This window comes from Dermochelys coriacea, chromosome 10, assembly GCF_009764565.3.
Source record: "Dermochelys coriacea isolate rDerCor1 chromosome 10, rDerCor1.pri.v4, whole genome shotgun sequence".
NCBI classification, from domain to species: domain Eukaryota; kingdom Metazoa; phylum Chordata; order Testudines; family Dermochelyidae; genus Dermochelys; species Dermochelys coriacea.
In genome coordinates, this window is record NC_050077.1 from 37,875,357 (window position 1) to 37,892,910 (window position 17,554).

Below are 17,554 nucleotides of genomic sequence, written 5' to 3' on the forward strand. Positions count from 1 at the left end.
TGGAGGGGAGATATTACCTTCCGGTGCTGCCACGTCTTCCCCAGCCAGCACCCGTGTAACACACCCGTGGGCAAACTGGAAGGCTTGGCATCGATGCCCCCCTTCCTGGTTTTCTGGGGGGCCTCTGTATCGGATGGGAGGAGCGGAGCTCGAGCCTTTCGCTTGCCCCACTTCCCCTGTACTAGGGCCCAGCCCTCCATGGCATCATCCGGGGGCTGGCTAGCAGGGGTCATGTCAGGGGGCAGAGGTGTGGGCTCAGGGAGTTGGGGGGTAACAGTAGAGCATCACAAGGGAGGGAAGATTCCCCTTGGGGCGAGCCCTCTCCCATGCCCAGTGGTATCCCTGTCGCACCCTCCTCCACAGGCCCTGCCAGATTGCAAGCAGCGGGGGCGGGGCTCTCCCGCTTGTCTGGGCAGAGTGGGGGAGGTGCCCCTTGGGCCCGAGCGGGAGCAGTGGTGGACTGGGAAGGAGGAGGGGTGGCTTCGGGTGCTGGGCAGCCAAGGACACCGGCGATGACGGGGCTGGTGCTCTGCCAGGGCTCGGGGGTCCCGGATGCCCCTCCTTGCCAGGCCAAGGGGCAGTCCTTCCGGAGATGCCCCATCGCCCAGCAGAGATAGCACCAGGCCTCCCCCGTGGAGTAGTGCACCCGGTAATGGGCCCCCTGGTAGGGGACCAGGAATGACCCCTTGAGCGCCTTTCCATCATGTGCCGCTGGTGGCAGTTGAAGCTGCACCTGCCAGCGGAACGAGAGGACGTGACGGAGGGTGGGGTCTTTGCAGCCCAGTGGGAGAGGGCTAGCAATGGAGATGGGTTTCTCAGGGTAGAGAGGGCGGGTAACAGGGCAGCATTGGGAAGAAAGGGAGGGACGGAGGTCAGGACCAGACGGACGCCCAGGTCCTCTAGCGGCTCCAGGTGGACGAATGCACCCCCCACTGCTAGGTCCTTCTCCACCGCCTCCTGGGCGATGGCCTCTGATGCTAAGAAGAAAACGAGCTCCCTCCCACCCGAGCTTCAGGCCATCCGGTGGAGCGCGGGTCCACTGCTCTATCTCAGCGTTTACTTTTCTGCCACGCATCCCTCTCCACCAGAGAACTGGCATGATTTAGAGAGCAGGGTAATAGAGTTGGGAAGATTCTCCCTCTCCCACAAACACCAAGATGCCCTTTTTACTCCTCTGCAACATGCCTCCCCCTCCATCCCCTTTACCTGTGTGCACAGGTGCAAGAGGTGGTACCTGACCTTGGACTCACAGTCTACTGCTATGTTGTATTGTGCCTAGACTGCTAGGGCAGCTAATTGGTTGTTAGTAAGAAAAAATACCCTTGCCAATAACCATAGACCTTTCCCAGGGATTCATTCACAAGGGCACCTTTTTGCTTGTGTAATTGTTTTATCTTGGTCTGTGTGGCTGACAGAGCTGATTCACATTATTCCAATGCAGCTATCTGTTGAGTGTCTTTGTCATGCTTTACTAGTTAGTGAAACTTCACTTACACCTTATTTAATGGCCCCTTTAACTCAATGACATTTTAAATTCACTGGGGGCAAGGTGTGCAGTATTGAATAGGAAATGTACTGGCCTCCATCTAGACCGTAACCTCACTTTCAGTCAAACCCACCCCCTAACATACTGTACAAACAGAAGTGGAGGCTTAGATTGTTTCCTCCACACTGTAAAGTGATAGTGTAAATGATAGAGATCTTGTAGGTGTTTGTCTCTGTCTGAGGGGTTGGAGCAAATGCGGTTATATCGTAGCGCTTGGCTGTAACCGCATTTGCTCCAACCCCTCAGACAGAGACAAACACCTACAAGATCTCTATCATGCATTCCTACAACTACAATACCCACCTGCTGAAGTGAAGAAACAGATTGACAGAGCCAGAAGAGTACCCAGAAGTCACCTACTACAGGACAGGCCCAACAAAGAAAACAACAGAACGCCACTAGCCATCACCTTCAGCCCCCAACTAAAACCTCTCCAACGCATCATCAAGGATCTACAACCTATCCTGAAGGACGAGCCATCGCTCTCTCAGATCTTGGGAGACAGACCAGTCCTTGCTTACAGACAGCCCCCCAATCTGAAGCAAATACTCACCAGCAACCACACACCACACAACAGAACCACTAACCCAGGAACCTATCCTTGCAACAAAGCCCGTTGCCAACTCTGTCCACATATCTATTCAGGGGATACCATCATAGGGCCTAATCACATCAGCCACACTATCAGAGGCTCGTTCACCTGCGCATCTACCAATGTGATATATGCCATCATGTGCCAGCAATGCCCCTCTGCCATGTACATTGGCCAAACTGGACAGTCTCTACGTAAAAGAATGAATGGACACAAATCAGACGTCAAGAATTATAACATTCAAAAACCAGTTGGAGAACACTTCAATCTCTCTGGTCACTCGATCACAGACCTAAGAGTGGCTATCCTTCAACAAAAAAGCTTCAAAAACAGACTCCAACGAGAGACTGCTGAATTGGAATTAATTTGCAAACTGGATACAATTAACTTAGGCTTGAATAGAGACTGGGAATGGATGAGTCATTACACAAAGTAAAACTATTTCCCCATGGTATTTCTCCCTCCCACCCCACCCCCCACTGTTCCTCTGATATTCTTGTTAACTGCTGGAATTAGCCTACCTGCTTGTCACCATGAAAGGTTTTCCTCCTTTCCCCCCCCTGCTGTTGGTGATGGCTTATCTTAAGTGATCACTCTCCTTACAGTGTGTATGATAAACCCATTGTTTCATGTTCTCTGTGTGTGTGTATATAAATCTCTCCTCTGTTTTTTCCACCAAATGCATCCGATGAAGTGAGCTGTAGCTCACGAAAGCTTATGCTCTAATAAATTTGTTAGTCTCTAAGGTGCCACAAGTACTCCTTTCCTCCAACTAGAAGCATTCTTGCAGCTGTGAGGAGAGTTGCACTGCTCTGCTAGCCAATGAGAGTGGACATTTTATCTGAGGCCTTTCACTGGCCACTAGTCAGGGCAGCCTCCAGTCAATGTCCACTATTCCTGAGCTGTGGTGTTGAGCTATTTGGGTGAGTTCCTTCTCAGCAACTCTGCAAGGAGGGAGGGGCAAGATATTGGACAGATAACAATTAGACTACACAAGTTTCAAGAAGGAGTTTTTTGTCCTGAATGATGGAGCCATGACCTGTCCTCATCAATCTAGCTAGAACCTACTGGCAGGGTCTGGATCTCTGCTTTCCTTGTACACAAAGCAGAAGGAATAAAAAACACAGAACACCCAATGCCAGCCAGTTCCCCTCCTGTCTTTAAACTGGTTTTAGAGGCAGAGGATGTATGTGGAGCTTGATATTTAATTAGTTTCCTGCTAACTAATGAACCTGCACTTCTGAAGTGGGAGTGGGAGGTTGACAGCAATGGTGACTCCCAGAACCCTTTTTGATGTTAGTGCTCATGCAATTCAGAAATAATGATGACCCACTCAATTGCCTCTGAGCTTTTAAAAAGCAAAGGGACATGAAATCTCAGTAAAAGTAAAAGTGGCAAAGAGTCCTGTGGCACCTCATAGACTAACAGATGTATTGGAGCATAAGTGTTCGTGGGTGAATACCCACTTCGTCTGATGCATCTGATGAAGTGGATATTCACCCACGAACGCTTATGCTCCAATACGTCTGTTAGTCTATAAGGTGCCACAGGACTCTTTGCCACTTTTACAGATCAGACTAACGCAGCTACCCCTCTGATACAGTAAAAGTAAAAAGAAAAGGAGTACTTGTGGCACCTTAGAGACTAACAAATTTATTAGAGCATAAGCTTTCGTGAGCTACAGCTCACTTCATCCGATGAAGTGAGCTGTAGCTCACGAAAGCTTATGCTCTAATAAATTTGTTAGTCTCTAAAGTGCCACAAGTACTCCTTTTCTTTTTGCGAATACAGACTGACACGGCTGCTACTCTGAAACCAGTAAAAGTAAATGCACTCTGAGCCCAGCAAAAGATGCATACCACACCAAAGAGCAATAACATTCAGGGCAAGGATGAGAAGCACTGATTTGTGCAAGGGGCATGAGGAAGAAACAGAAGAACTAGAAAACTAGATCTTAGTTTCTTAGCTTATCTGCAGTAAAGCACCTCTCTTTGGGTAAACTGTCCCCTCTCCAAGCCACATTGACAGCCTTCCTTCAACAGGAAACCAAGAAAGGACCAAAGCTTGACAGAGGTTCTCAGACTGCTTCATAGCATGGACCACATCTTAACAGAAAGATTGTCTTATAAAGGCAACCCTTCCCACATGTGATTGTGATGCACAGGCCCATTGGTGGTTCACTGCTCTGACAGCAACTCTTATGAGGCCTGACATACTCACTACACCTAACACACTGTTGTCATAATCTGTCTCTAAAAAGCGTCTTGTAGGTATCATACAAAAAGGTAACATGCTGGTCCCAAAAATCATTGTGCCTGTACAGGGTGTGCCCAGAATTATAAATATGCTAGAATTATGGTCTTAAACTGTTTGGCAAGCAATGCATAAGCCCAGTCTGCTTTCGACAAAGGAATATGAATTTGCTTGTCTGAGCAGCTTGGTCATCCGGCAGAGACAATGAAGGTACATTTACATGTAAGGTAAACAAAGCTAACCAATGGGGAGAAGATAGCATGGCCTCTGCACTACAGCAGAAAAGAGAAACTTTGGGCTTACTTTTCAAATACATTTCAGCAGTTTACTGGACTATAAAAAGAAGTGGGAGAGAACTCCTGAGTTATCCTTCACCAAGGGAGACAGGAAAACCAAGCACTTTGACCTCTGTTTTGGATCCTGGCTAAGGACTAGCCAGTTGTGCAGGAAGAATGACTATGGTGAGACACCTTCTAGGAACAAAACCATCCCGGTTTGTTAAATTAAGTTTCAGTCTTAGTAGCATATTTTCACTTGTGTTTGTTTGTAACCATTTCTATCCTTATTCCTTCCACTTGGTATCGCTTATGCTTGTGTCCATTTGTTACTAAACTTGTTTTACTTTTAGTGTAAGCAAGCGATGGTTGAAGGGAAGGGTGTGTTAACCCCAGATAGCACACAGCAGCCTGTTAGGATATCTCTTTTGGAGCAGTGAACTCAACACTCGAGGGAAGACAGTTTGGGGAAAATTCAGGGCTGGAAAGTCTATTGTGACCCTGCAAGAAGTAAGCTGGCTGGTGGAAACCAGGATGAGGTCAGGGTGCTGTAAGCAGGCTCTTGATATCCAGGCTCTGAACCAAAGCTGCATAGGAAAGAGGCAGCCATGGTTACAAGGCAGACGGTGACACAGCCCCTTATCTGTCTGGGTTGAAGCCCAAAGCATCCCAATGTCATGTAGACTGTCATGGTTATAGGGCTGGGTGTGTCTCTGTCCCATTCTGGTCTCTCTGAGTGCACCCTCAATTCTCATGCCTTTACCTCTCCTGGGGTGGAATTCCACAGTTTTCCCTCTTAGCCCTTGTCTATACTCATGGCAGCATGTAGAGTACAGGCACTGCACGTGTAACTACACGCCACAGTGAAAGCAGGCTGTGTCCACATTTGTTGCTCCAGTATATAACTACAAGCAGCAGTGAAACGTGCTGGCAGGGGAAAGGCAGCAGGGAAAGAATCTAAATGCTCCTTGCACCTTACCCTGCCAGAGCCTGTCCCTGCTGCTAGAGCATTTCATTGCTGTGAGGAAGGGTTCTGGCATTGGGCAGGCAGTGGGACCTTACACTTCTAAACATACTAATGTAGACATGAGAGCCATTGCTTGGGCATGTAGGGGGTTCAGGTATGTAGGGCTCTCTGCTCTATTCACCTAAGCCATGCCTCACCATCTACACTGCTATTTATATCCATGCTAGCTGGGCACGCAGTGTCTGTACTACACACCCAGCCACTACTGTTCAAGACCAGGCCCTGGGGCTACAGTGTCCTGCGTATCCACGGGGCTTACTGGTTCATCACCTGTAGTTGCTCCCTTTGGGAGTTTGTGACCAGTAGTGAATATAATGACCAAACAGCCTTCTTAAAATAGAGTGGTGGTTGTTCTCATAGTAGAAAGAAGGCATAAGAGGAAAAAAAAGGCTTCAAAACAACAAACAGTCACACCTATGTCTCTCTTAACTAACTCTCTGCTAGCTGCTGGTGGGACAGCAGGCTGGCCCAACATCTTCAGACATGCCAGGATTCCTGTGTCAGTCTGGTTGTCCTGACCAGCTCTCCTTTAAATCAACCAGAGTTCCTTTGTTCCTGGACTTTGGCCCTGTTTGTTAAAACCATTTTGGATGGCTCAGCAGGAGGACAAGTCAGCTCCTCAGGCCTATGGCTCTGCCATTGTTTGCCTCAAGTGTTTGCTGAGGAGTGGCGTATCTTGAGCTATTCTTCCCTTCCAGCTTGTTTTTTCACACTGAACCCCAATACAGTCATATGCTAAACATTCCAATAACCAGGTCAAATTCCAGAGTCCAGCTGTTATTGCAGAGCTCCCCATCCATCACACAGGGCACCTCTCTTTGCAAGTATGTGAGGGGAAATTTGGGGAAGCTCAGTGAAGCCCCAGAGCTGAGCTCATTGCACAATCACAGCATAAGGGCTTCAGTGGGACAGAGGTAGAGCGCTTTGTGCTGGCTCTCTGCACCAGGGTTGAATGTCATGATGTGTGTGTGTCTTTGGATCCACAGTTAGGATGGGAGCTACAATCAGCTCCCACATGTCTCCATGTATTCAACAAACAGCTGTCGAACAAGGATGGCTGAAGCAAATGTGATCCAATGCATGATTCCAAACTCCATTGCTCTCCACAGCCTGTATAATGCCCCTGTGTGTCATTGTCCCAGAGACAAATGCTAAGCCCTCTGCCTTCTGTTGTTTTACTACACACCTTTCTTCCAGCTGGCATCTTCCTCCATTCCCTGCTGAAATCCATCACCGTGCCCCATGCTGAACTTCTACAGTAACAGCCCTGCTGATTGAAATAGATTCATAGATTCATAGATACTAAGGTCAGAAGGGATCATTCTGATCATCTAGTCCGACCTCCTGCACAGCGCAGGCCACAGAATCTCACCCACCCACTCCTATGAAAAACCTCACCCATGTCTGAGCTATTGAAGTCCTTAAATCATGGTTCAAAGACTTCAAGGAGCAGAGAAGCCTCCCTCAAGTCAACCATGCCCCATGCTACAGAGGAAGGCGAAAAACCTCCAGGGCCTCTCCAATCTGCCCTGGAGGAAAATTCCTTCCCGACCCCAAATATGGCAATCAGCTAAACCCTGAGCATATGGGCAAGATTCACCAGCCAGATACCCAGGAAAGAATTTTCTATAGTAACTCAGATCCCATCCATCTAATATCCCATCTCAGGGGATTTGGCCTATTTACTCTGAATATTTAAAGATCAATTACTTACCAAAATCCCATTATCCCATCATACCATCTCCTCCATAAACTTATCGAGTAGAATCTTAAAACCAGATAGATCTTTTGCCCCCACTGCTTCCCTTGGAAGGCTATTCCAAAACTTCACTCCTCTGATGGTTAAAAACCTTCGTCTGATTTCAAGTCTAAACTTCCTGGTGGCCAGTTTATACCCATTTGTTCTTGTGTCCACATTGGTGCTGAGCTTAAATAATTCCTCTCCCTCTCCTATATTTATCCCTCTGATATATTTATAGAGAGCAATCATATCTCCCCTCAACCTTCTTTTAGTTAGGCTAAACAAGCCAAGCTCCTTAAGACTCCTTTCATAAGACAAGTTTTCCATTCCTCGGATCATCCCAGTAGCCCTTCTCTGTACCTGCTCCAGTTTGAATTCATCCTTTTTAAACATGGGAGACCAGAACTGCACACAGTATTCTAGGTGAGGTCTCACCAGTGCCTTGTATAACAGTACTAAAACCTCCTTATCCCTACTGGAAATGCCTCTCCTGATGCATCCCAAAACCGCATTAGCTTTTTTCACAGCCATATCACATTGGCAGCTCATAGTCATCCTATGATCAACCAATACTCCAAGGTCCTTCTCCTCTTCCGTTACTTCTAATTGATGCGTCCCCAACTTATAGCTAAAATTCTTGTTATTAATCCCTAAATGCATAACCTTACACTTCTCACTATTAAATTTCATCCTATTACTATTACTCCAGTTTACAAGGTCATCCAGATCCTCCTGTATAATATCCCAATCCTTCTCCGAATTGGCAATACCTCCCAGCTTTGTATCATCTGCAAACTTTATTAGCACACTCCCACTTTTTGTGCCAAGGTCAGTAATAAAAAGATTAAATAAGATTGGTCCCAAAACCGATCCCTGAGGAACTCCACTGGTAACCTCCCTCCAACCTGACAGTTCGCCTTTCAGTAGGACCCGTTGCAGTCTCCCCTTTAACCAATTCCTTATCCACCTTCTGATGTTCATATTGATCCCCATCTTCTCCAATTTAACTAATAATTCCCCATGTGGCACGGTATCAAATGCCTTACTGAAATCTAGGTAAATTAGATCCACTGCATTTCCTTTATCTAAAAAATCTGTTACTTTTTCAAAAAAGGAGATTAGGTTGGTTTGGCACGATCTACCTTTTGTAAAACCATGTTGTATTTTGTCCCATTTACCATTGACTTCAATGTCCTTAACTAATTTCTCCTTCAAAATTTTTTCCAGGACCTTGCATACTACAGATGTCAAACTAACTGGCCTGTAGTTACCCGGATCACTTTTTTTTCCTTTCTTAAAAATAGGAACTATATTAGCAATTCTCCAATCATTCGGTACTATTCCTGAGTTTACAGATTCATTAAAAATTCTTACCTAATACACCTGGCCCCTTTTACCATTCTCTTTAATTATTTCTCTCCTCCTCCCCATCCCCTCTATGCCCCATCCCCTCTCCTCCTCCCCATCCCCTCTATTGAACTTCTGCCATACTCTCCCCGCAGAGACACCTGCCCCCCATTTATTAAATAATGCACAGGGTCCTGCCCCAGTTCCTTGCTGGGGAGGCCAGGATGAGTCTCTCTCTGTAGCATTAACTCTCTGACAGCTGGGGATAAATACAAGATTGAGATAAACTGTAAACTGCCCAGAGCAGACCCACCCTTCCTGAGTGACTGGAAAGCACTAGCATGGAATGGGTGCTATTGCTGTTAATAATAGTACCATAATTTCAACCTGGGCTCATTACACTGTTGCCCACAATATTATGACCAGAGTCTGCTTTCTACAGTGGGCCAGCGTGCTTTCCCAGTTACACCATCAGCTCCAGTAGAACAGCACCAGCATAACTGGGAGGAGAACTTGTCCCTCATCAAGCAGGAAATTCCTCTGCAACTTCAGGGAGTTATCAGGATCTCTTCAGGAAAGGCTGTGAACTGGGAGTCTGTAGTCAGTCACATGGGAATGGGTAGAACCCCATTGCCTTTATTTATATATAGAGCCAAGGCATTATTAAATAATGATGAGATATTTGCTGACAATCAGGCTACCCCCATGTGATCCTGACTGGGTCAGCTGATTGGAAAAAACTGTCCTTCAGGAAGAAGTAACACACTCTTAATATAGACCATGGGACATGTGCATCTTTTCCCCCAAGCTGCTCTCTGTTCATTCTGCTTATAGCAAGCTGTGCTATAGGGGGAGAGACTCTAGGAATGCATCTCTGAGCAAAGGGGACCAAACTATTTAGGTCTACACAGCAAGTTACTGTACTGCAAGCCAGGGTGTGAATCTTCCCCACACCAGCTTGCTCAGCAATAGTGTCCCATGCAGATACTGGGTACAGTGCAGAGTGCAGCCTAACTGATGCACTTACAGATTCACACCTGGCTTGCAGTGCAGTCACTTGCCACGTAGACAAGCCCCTAGACTCACAAACTATGTGAAGTGGGGAAAACCAAAGTTGAATTGACCTGAGATGCCTAAAACCGAGCTAGTAGATGGTCTATAGCACTGATCTTTACTAATTGTTTTTTAAGCAGTCAACGATCCCATATCAGTCCTACACTACAGTCTCTGGAAGCTCCTCTCAGAGGCCATACACTCGTGATGTTCACACAAAAATTTCCACCAGTGAGAGCTCTAGTGGAGACATTTCCAGTGGCTTCTGCTCCAGGGCAGGACCACAACATTTTGGCACCTGAGGCGGGGAGCTCAAATGATGCCCCCATGCCCCCTTGCTTGGGCCAAAATTTTGAAAGATCTCAATTCTGCCTTCTTCCTGATCTACTCCTCTCATGGTAGTGCTCTGCTATCTCTCCTAATAAAGGAGAACATCTTAAAATGCCTTGTTCAAAAAAATTAAGTAACACTTAACTTTCAAACGCCTGAACAGCAAATGTAACTTTTCTTGTCTGCATAGTAAACACTGGCATTTTTATCTGTTTGAATAATCAAAGTGGTGCTTTCCGTGCCTTCTTGGTTGCAAAGATTTGAACTGCTTCCTGAAGGTCCACAGTCTGGGCCAGCTCATGCTCTATTGAGATGGTTGCAAGGCCGACCAGCCTCTCCTGTGTCCTGTGGAGCGTAGATGTGTTTTTATTAACTTCAGCTTGGAGAAGCTGCGTTCTCCACGGGCAACTTTTACAGGAAATGTTAGAAGTATGCACAGAGCAACAAAAGCATTTGGAAAGAGGGTGGTCATCTTATCTGTGCACATATATTCCAGAACAGCCTTTGGAGTTGATCCTGCTGAAATGTATCTTGAAAGGGCTTTCAGTTTCTCACCTAAATCACTCGCATCAATATCGCACATGACTGCCTGTTCTCCTCAAGTGGGTTCAGGGAAGCAGCAGGAAACAGGAAGCTCCCTGAGAAGCTGGTGTTAATCAGTTCTGGCTCCTGGGGGTGGTAGAGAGGTACATAAGAGGCTCCTCCTTCTCTCTCTCCCTGCAGCTCCTGCTGCTTTCTGTTATTCCCACTTCCCTTTTCTCCTGCCTGCCTGTTATGTCTCTTGTGCCCTCCTTCCTCCAGCACAGCACTCCACCATCTCTGTGCATCTAGAGCAGAGAGAATACATATGCACCAGCAGCAGACACAATTTTCTACATTCTGGTCCTAGTGGTGCCCCCCCACCCCATCTGGCACCTGAAGTGGCCGCCTCAGTTCGCCTCATGGTAAGGCCAGCCCGGTTCTGGCCTTTGTACCATTGTGGCTGATAAACTTGAAACAGACTCACTGCTCTCAAGTCTGTAAGTCCCTTCAGTTTCTATCCATGGAAGGTGAGTTTATGGCAGGAAGCTTGGTCCAGGCCCTAGAGGTGAGAGTAAAGAACTAGAAGTCAGGAGACCTGGATTATATTCCTGGTTCTGGACAAACCCCTTCCCCCTCTCTGTGCCTTTATTTTCCCACCTGTGAAGCAGGGATAAGGATCCTTCCCTTCCTCTCTTGGGTGGTTGTGAGGCTAAATTTATTAATGTGTGTGAAGCACTTGGATACCTTGAGATGGAGGCTGCCGTGCACAGCAGTATTATACCTTGAAAGCATTTCATTTCCCCATGTCATTGTCTGAGCTGCCACAGCTGCGACTGTTACAAATGGCCTTCATCCAGGTCTTTTTGAAATCAAGCCAGTGAATTTCACAGGCTGACTCTGTCATTGCAGAAAGCACATTTCCTTTTGTCTGCAGCACAGTTACTGCCCCAATGTCTTCCTTGTTCTTGTATTATGGTGCATGTTTAAAAGAGGAACAGATAAATTTCCACTTACACTCTATAAATGTATATACCTCCTTCAAGTCCCCTCCTACTCTTCTTCCTAGGCTGAAAAATACTAGCCTGTATAATTCTTTATCATAAGCAAACCTGTGGCTGTCTTCAGCCCTATTTTCTGAGCCTTGACATTCTCTGCTGGTTCTCTCTTAAGGTGATCAATCTCTTTCCTGAGTAAAGGAGCCATAAACTCAAGACATTCCTGGCCAGCCAATATCAGGGATGGCTGGAGTTCTCCTGCATCTAAAGGGGCCTTAGATCAGGAAGGAGCCTGCCAGCCAAAACCAGCGATGGGTACCTGTCCTTGTAGGGCAGGGCTTCCCAAACTTTGGATCATACCCCCTGGGGTCATCAGGGACCCTTCGGGAGTCGTGTCTGGGCTGATACCCAATGTTGAGGGGATGCAGAAAAGGAAGGAGAGGGAACAGGATTCCCTTCTCAGGGTGCAACGTGCAGCAGCCCTCCCCCGCACTGCCCAGCAGCTGTTGAGGGGTGCAGCAGCAGGGAGGCACTGCCAGACTCAGCTGGCAGGGGGAATCAGAGGCAAGAGAAAAAAGTCCCTCTTCCATCCTGCCAAGGTTTGTGGGATGCGCATAGTCCCAGGAGGATGTTTGATGGGTTGCAACCCGCAATGAGGTTGTCTTATCTGACCCAATCTCCATGGTATCCAAACGCCTCACAATCTTTAGTATATTTATCCTCACACCTGGCAGAGGAGGGCTGTTATACCTACTGTGCAAGTGGAAAACTGAGGCACAGAGAGGCTAAGTGACTTGCCTGAGGATGCACAAGAAGTCTGTGACCGAACAGGAACTTGAACCCAGGTCCTGGGTTAGTGCCTTAAACTCTGGACCATCCTTCCTCTTTATTGTGAACTACTGTTCAAAAGGACTCCAGATCCAGCAGTTTGCTGAAGCCTGGATCATGGGCTGCAAGACCTGGCATATTATCATCTATACAGCACCTGTGCTAAACCCTTAGTGAAACTGTACTCTTTATTTATGATAATAATGTAGGAAACTTTGGGTGCACTGCATTTGCACAAGACCCTGCTTGCAATAAGTGGATCCAACTCCTATAACTGAAGACAGAGGTTCAGGAAAGAGAAGGAACAGAATGCAGATAACAGGGAGGAAAACAGATGGAGGCTGTGACAGTATTGCTCTTGTAACTTGCTCCCTAAATCAGAGACGGGCTCCCTTCCAAAGACACCCAGCCTATATTAGCAGCAGATAGTGGATACATGTGATTGTGGGCAACACTGGAGTCATTTCTAGCCTACCAAAGCCTGCACCTGCTGAGTCTAAAATATAGTCTGCCATTGCTGCCTCTTTCAACGGTTCTTTCAATGGTTTGTGTACTGCTGCATCGTCTGCCATTGCTGCATCTTTCACCAGTATGAAATTCATCAGGCTTTTTGTTAGGGCACAGGAATGGGAGTTGGGAGTTCAAATCCTGGCTCTGGCACACATTCCTTCTGTGACTGTAGACAAGGTGGTGGGATCTCCCTATGCCTTGGGACCCCATCTGTAAAATGGCGATAATAATCTTTCCTTTCTCCTATGCTGTCTCACTTGGCTATTTAGATAGTAAGCTCTTCAGGGCAGGCACTGTCTCCTCCTATTAGTTCGTACAGCACCTAGCACAATGGGGCCTTTACCTTGGCTAAGGCCAGGAGGGGCTGCTGGAATGCAAATAATGAAGAAAAACTTTTAAGAAAATGGAAACAAAAATATTACCAAGCAAACAGCCATTCACCTCCCTGACCTGCAGACATGTGTTTCATGCTTAGCTTGGCTTCAGCCATCTCAGCATGTTCACAGAAACATCCTTTTCATCTCTGTTGTGTGAATAGGTAAGATTCCCTAGTATGGTGAGATCTGAGAAGGAAAATCTTTGAATGGCCTTAATGGCCACTTTCAACAAAGCCAAACTGGTTATACGATTAGTTGTGCTCAGCAGGGGTAAGGATGGGGGTGGGGAAGAGGAAACTCTTGCACAGGCAGTTCTTGTCTATATTTTTTCCTTGATCATGTGAAGAAGAAAAAAAACAATCTTGCAAATGTTTCCACCCTTCTGCCCCGAATTGGATTGCAGAGATAGGGAGTGTCCAATACCAACACCAAGAGCTGACTCCACCCCTGTGACTGAGTCCTTGTTGTATCTTAAGACAGACAGGGCCTCTTTCCAGACCCAGATCAGATATGGCCCAAGGATTTTGTAAAACCAGCTAATCCCATAAGATCTCCACCACTCACAATGGCAGCAGTCTCGCTCTATTAGCTGCGAGGCCGGTTTGCGAGAGTTTAGAAGACCGCAAACCAAATCCGGATCTGACTCATCTCTATTTCCCCTCACCCGCGACCTAGCAATAGACAAGGCATTCTTCACCATAGAATCATAGAATCATAGAATATCAGGGTTGGAAGGGACCCCAGAAGGTCATCTAGTCCAACCCCCTGCTCAAAGCAGGACCAAGTCCCAGTTAAATCATCCTAGCCAGGGCTTTGTCAAGCCTGACCTTAAAAACCTCTAAGGAAGGAGATTCTACCACCTCCCTAGGTAACGCATTCCAGTGTTTCACCACCCTCTTAGTGAAAAAGTTTTTCCTAATATCCAATCTAAACCTCCCCCATTGCAACTTGAGACCATTACTCCTCGTTCTGTCATCTGCTACCATTGAGAACAGTCTAGAGCCATCCTCTTTGAAACCCCCTTTCAGGTAGTTGAAAGCAGCTATCAAATCCCCCCTCATTCTTCTCTTCTGCAGACTAAACAATCCCAGCTCCCTCAGCCTCTCCTCATAAGTCATGTGCTCTAGACCCCTAATCATTTTTGTTGCCCTTCGCTGTACTCTTTCCAATTTATCCACATCCTTCTTGTAGTGTGGGGCCCAAAACTGGACACAGTACTCCAGATGAGGCCTCACCAGTGTCGAATAGAGGGGAACGATCACGTCCCTCGATCTGCTCGCTATGCCCCTACTTATACATCCCAAAATGCCATTGGCCTTCTTGGCAACAAGGGCACACTGCTGACTCATATCCAGCTTCTCGTCCACTGTCACCCCTAGGTCCTTTTCCGCAGAACACCAGTTCCTCTCTCTGCAAATGAAGGGAGAGGCAGCTTCTGACAGCAGAGATCCCAGTTGCTCTTCTCCATTGGTGCTCTCGGGGAGGGACGGACACAGATCCCACTGCAGTGAGGGCCCTGTGTGGGAATCACACCTTCAGGTACAGAGCCCTTCTCTGGTGTGTGGAGGAACCTAGAAGCAGCAGGGGGTGGATCTGACGTACAAAGCAGTGTTCTATTTTTTTCTAGGCAGGTTTAATGATAGGATCTTCAGAGGCTGGGCCCAGTCATGGCTGAAAGCATCAATGCTTCTCTTTGGAAGCAGAGAGATGCGATCTAATGAGCCCGGGGCATGTGAAAGAATAAATGAGAGACAGTGAAAGGTCAGAACATGAAACACCATCCCAGGAAGTAAACTTTTCACAATATTTCTTTTCATGATCATTTCTTTTTCTGCTGCGAAAGGGGAACAGAAAGTCCCAGCCCTGGCTGGGGAGCAGCCACTTGCTGAGTTTTCTTTGAGATTTTATGTTTAACATGATGAGTGTGTTTGGAATGCTCCCATGAACCTTAGAGCCCCAGCATTCTAATTCACAGTCATTCATATAATGTGATGACTGGTCCCATGCCAATGTCAAGCTGAAAATTCCTTTCAATGAGAAACACTGTATGCAAAAATCCTCCTCTCAGATCCGCACAGCAGCTATGAATACTGATTTCCTGCTCTCCCTGCATGTGCAGAACTCCCAGTGACATCATTGAGAGATCTGCATGGGCAGGAGGGAATAACCCAGGCAAAAGCTGGCATGTGGCTGAGGAAGCTGTTTAGCAAAAGACAGCCTAGATAAGCAGATGTGAGTTTCTCCTAAGAGCCCATTCTCTTTGATTAACGAATAGGGCCCTAAAATGTTGGTATGACGCTTATTGTCTGGCATTGTGCTTGGGGAATCACTTGAAGTGCAGGCAAACCTGGTTATTTACATGGAAAATGTGATTGTTTTTTCCATCCTCAAAATCCCACTCATTGCCATCCTGTATGTCATCACCGGACCTCTGGTTCTTGCCAACAGACACCATGGGGGATCATAAAGGCTGTGATAATGTAGACCTTGTTGAAGGAGAAAATGGACAATGTTGATCCAAGGTTCTCTAGCAATGGTCCATGAACCAACCATCACAGACCCCCGGAACCCTCCCTGCTGTCCTGAATGAAGTGTTGTTGAGAACCTAGCAGTGTGAGACATGTGTGCAGAGCAGTCAGGATAGGAAGGGCAGATGGTCCATAAGCTCCATGTACTACAAAGAATGCCACAGAATTAAGTTTTTTGTTTGTTTGTTTTGGAGAGCTAGTCAGTGTGGCCTAGTGGCTAAGGTGGTGGACTGGGGTGCAGGATATTGCGAGCCTTGGCTCTACCACAGATTGGCTGTTTGACCTTGGGGAGGTCATTCATTTCCTCATTTCCCCCCATCTATAAAACAGAAATAGTGATACTGACGTGCTGTGAGATCTATGCGTGAAAAATACTTCATCAAGACCTATGAGGGAAGACTGAAAAAATTGGGTTTGTTTAGTCTGGAGAAGAGAAGACTGAATGGGCATGAAACATGAGAACAGTTTTAAAGTACATAAAAGTTTGTTACAAGGAGGAAGGAGAAAAAGTGTTCTCGTTAACCTCTGAGGATTGGACAAGAAGCAATGGGCTTAAACTGCAGCAAGGGAGGTTTAGGTTGGACATTAGGAAAAACTTCCGAAGGGCACATCTACGCTGGCAAAGTTACAGTGCCGGCAGTTACAGCACCGCTTAGAGAGTGCTGAAGGAAAACTGCTGTTGTGTGTTCACACTGTCAGCTGCCTGCACAATAGCATGTTCACATGTGTGGCACTTGCAGCGGTATTTGGAGCAGTGCACTGTGGGAAGCTATCCCACAGAGCACCTCTTTCTCTTCTGCCGCTAAGGGTATAACCTATAACCTGACTATAACCTCCAGCTCTTTGTAGAACTGGCAGCTTGTGGGCACAGCACCAGAGCGGTGGTTTGCCTCCCACGCCTTGTGGTAGGCGTTCCACAGCTCCTTCACTTTGACCCTGCACTGCCATGTGTCCTGGTCATGGCCCCTTTCTATCATGCATCTAGAAATCTGTCTGTAGGTATCATAATTCTGACAGCTGGAGTGCAAAGCCTCCTCTCTCCCCAAATGCCGATGAGGTCCAGCAGCTCAGCATTGCTCCAAAAGGGGGATCACCTGGTGCATGGAGCGGGCATGGCCACCTGGAAAAATGCGCTGAGACCACTGCATGCATCACCGAGCAAACAGGAAGGGGACTTTCAAATTTGCAAAGGAATGTATGGGGTGGGACTGATGGTTGGTCACCTGAGGACAGGGCAGTAGAGTTCAAACCGATGGCCAGAGAGGTGAGAACAGGCATTGTGGGATACCTCCCAGAGGCCAAGCACAGAGCTGTAATCACCACGGTGTCTACACTGGCACCGCAGCGCTGTAGCCCCGGAACAGAAAGCTCTACACCTCTCCACAGAGTGGGTTTTTAAAGCGCTGCAACTGTGCCGTTTCTGCGCACTAAGTGGCTTGGCAGTGTGTACACCTTGGGAGTTACAGCGCAGAAAACTGCTTTACTGCGCAGAAACTTCCTAACTGTTAGAGTGGTTAAGCACTGGAATTAATTGCTCAGGGAGGTTGTAGAGTCCCCATCATTGGAAATTTTTAAGAGCTGGTTAAACAAACACCTGTCAGGGATGGTCTAGGTAATACTTAGTCCTGCC